Genomic DNA, 2,585 nt, shown 5'->3' on the forward strand with positions numbered 1-2,585 from the left:
CTTGTTCTTTTTATTAAAAAAAAAGAACTATTAAAAATGATTGACAAATTTTGAGTTAAAAAATTGTTAAAATATTCTCTATATTTAATTTCAATTTTATAATAGATTACAGGAAGATGCTTATGAAACAAATACATTTGTTTCAGTACATGTCTTTAAATGATAGACTGATAAGTATGTAAACAGCTATATAATAAAAGGTTTCCAAACGTTACCCGTAAGAAATCAGGCAAATTTTACCATAAGCAATAAACCATTCCAAGCCTTCCAAACAGTCTCCATTGCCGCACCAGCGTGGCAATAAGCTTTAACCAAGCGAAAACAAACAAACAAAAGCACTTTGCAATTTGTTGCTGCAAAATAGGGAGAGAAAAGAGTGTATAAACTTGATGGAATCACGACAGTCAATATAATTTAAGGGAAAATAAAGTTAATAAGGTTGATGGTGTTTATTGTTTAAAAAGTCGAATTCTGCTGTTTGCTTGGGGCTCTGGACACCGTACCACTGAACAAATGGAAAACTCCACAGAGTCTCACTATCTGCCAGTGGGGGCGCCGTCCAAACTCATGGCAAATAAACGGAGTCAGGTGCTCACCATCCACAACAGGAGGGCGTTTTATTTTCATGCATGTGGATGAAATACAATTTCTCCAGCAAACTCAGCAAAAACTGTTCAGGGGCAAAACTGAACTCTGCACTTAAAGAAAAATAGAAAATGAAAACACAAAATACTAAAAAGTAAATAAACACTCTGCGTCAGCACACTGGTATCAAAACACATCCACAGCACGTCCTAAACCTACGGGAAACAATCCTTGCTTATCAAAGGTGCATATCTAAATTCAATAGCTTACCAATGTCTTCTTGGGAGTAGGACAAAAGGGAACATAAAACCCACATTAAAAAAAAAAAAAAAAAAAAAAAGTTTCTTTTCCCTAAATGTTTTCCTGAAGCGGCATTTGAAGTGGGGAGGACGTCAGTCGTCCTTGTCATTCTCGTCGAAGTCATCATCCTCCTCCTTGTCCTCTCCGACATAGGACACCGGGGTCTCCGCCCTGGAGCTGCTGTGCTGAGACACGTTGGAGCTTGTGGCCAGCACCCCATCTGCACCGTTGGTCAGGTCACTGGCAGAGAACCTTGTGCCTTTAGACGTGGAACCTGCCGCTGTGATGAACACGCCTCCAACAGTTCCCTGAGCCATTTCTGTCACATACGGCTCCAGCGCCTTTGGGACCAGACTTCGGGCCATTTTAAGGTCTTCAGCAGAGCAGCTCCCGGACTCCAGCCAGCAAGCCATGCCCATCCGCTTCAGCACTTCTATGTCACCGTGGATTTCAAACGTGTTGTCAAAATTAAATAGATACTCAAGTTTGTCGTTGGAGATGCTGCAGTCGATGACGGTCTTCTTGCTGGTGTTGACGATGATGAAGGGCAGGTGGATGACCGAGTTGGGTGGTGGCGGCCGGCTGGCCTGCTGCTCCGTGTGCCGATTTCTCTGCACCAGGTTCTTGAAGGCAATTTGCTGTAGAATAAGTTCTTGAAGTTGAGACTGTTTCTGTTTTATTCTTTCAAGTCTCCTCTGTCTTTCTACCTCTAAGTTCTGACATTCCTGAGCCGAGTTGGTGGGCAGACCAATCCACTTAATCTCCTTCTTCTCCTTGGAGATGATGTTCATGGCCATCAGCACGTTTAAGGCATCATAGACGCGCCGTCTTATGTTCTTCTGGTCATAAGCTGACTCGTTTGGCAAGATGTGGTTGTCGGCAGCACTGAACTCTGCGACCAGCTCGTCCGCCACTTCGTTGTAGGAAGTGGTCCCTTTCCTCTGCACCTTCTCGCAGACCTTCATGGAGAAATGCCGCAGGCCCTTGCAATTCTCTCCCTTCCTGATGCGCTTCCCTGCAGACCGAGGTGAGGAGTCAGAAGGCTGGTTCTGAGAGGCAAAGTGAGTGCTGGGGGGGGTGTGGGCTTCCTACCACCAGGCTGTCTGACGCTGCAGGTCTCTGAGGCATACCAATCACCACTTGCTGGGCAATGCTGACATTGGACTGTCCAAAGGCTTTTGGCAAAAGCTGCTTCCCGAGCGGGTTGACTGTGGAGGGGTGAACGGCCACGAGGGACACCACGCCTTTCCCGGGACTAAGGTTCTGATCTATGAAGACCTTGAGTTCTCCGTTGGCTTCAATTACACCGGCATCTTTTGCCATGTTACCAGATCCGGGAAATCAATGCTACAAATGTTCACCTTCCCAGAGAAGAAAAATGATTTTTCTGGGCGCAGTCCCGGGGTCCCGGCGCAACGTGCAGGCTCGCGGCGTCCACCCCGGACACTGGCGGCGCCCGCCCGGCAGACCGGTAACTCTGACAGGTGGGCTTCCGGGGTCCTCGCCACGCGCCTGTCAGTAGGCCTCCGGCCGCCTCCGCACTAGGCGCCTCCCGCGCGCGCCGGAACCGGGTCCCCGCGGGCCGCCGTGGGGCGGCCTCCCCTCCCCCGCCCTGCGCGCCTCCGGCCGACCCTGGCCCCGGCCCCACCTCCGGCGCAGGGCGCGGGCGCGGTGGCGGGCGCTGCTGTCTGCCAGGAGGG

General features: G+C 49.6%; 1 pseudogene across 1 annotated transcript; it reads right to left on the bottom strand.

Annotated features, from left to right (window-relative positions):
- Window positions 1–434: 434 nt before the first annotated feature.
- On the bottom strand, window positions 435–2,311 carry LOC112615964 (annotated as a pseudogene). Its single transcript, XR_003117519.1, has one exon. The product of XR_003117519.1 is annotated as a transcription factor Dp-1 pseudogene (transcript).
- Between the last annotated feature and the right edge of the window lie 274 nt (window positions 2,312–2,585).

Source organism: Theropithecus gelada, chromosome X (genome assembly GCF_003255815.1).
Source record: "Theropithecus gelada isolate Dixy chromosome X, Tgel_1.0, whole genome shotgun sequence".
NCBI lineage: Eukaryota > Metazoa > Chordata > Mammalia > Primates > Cercopithecidae > Theropithecus > Theropithecus gelada.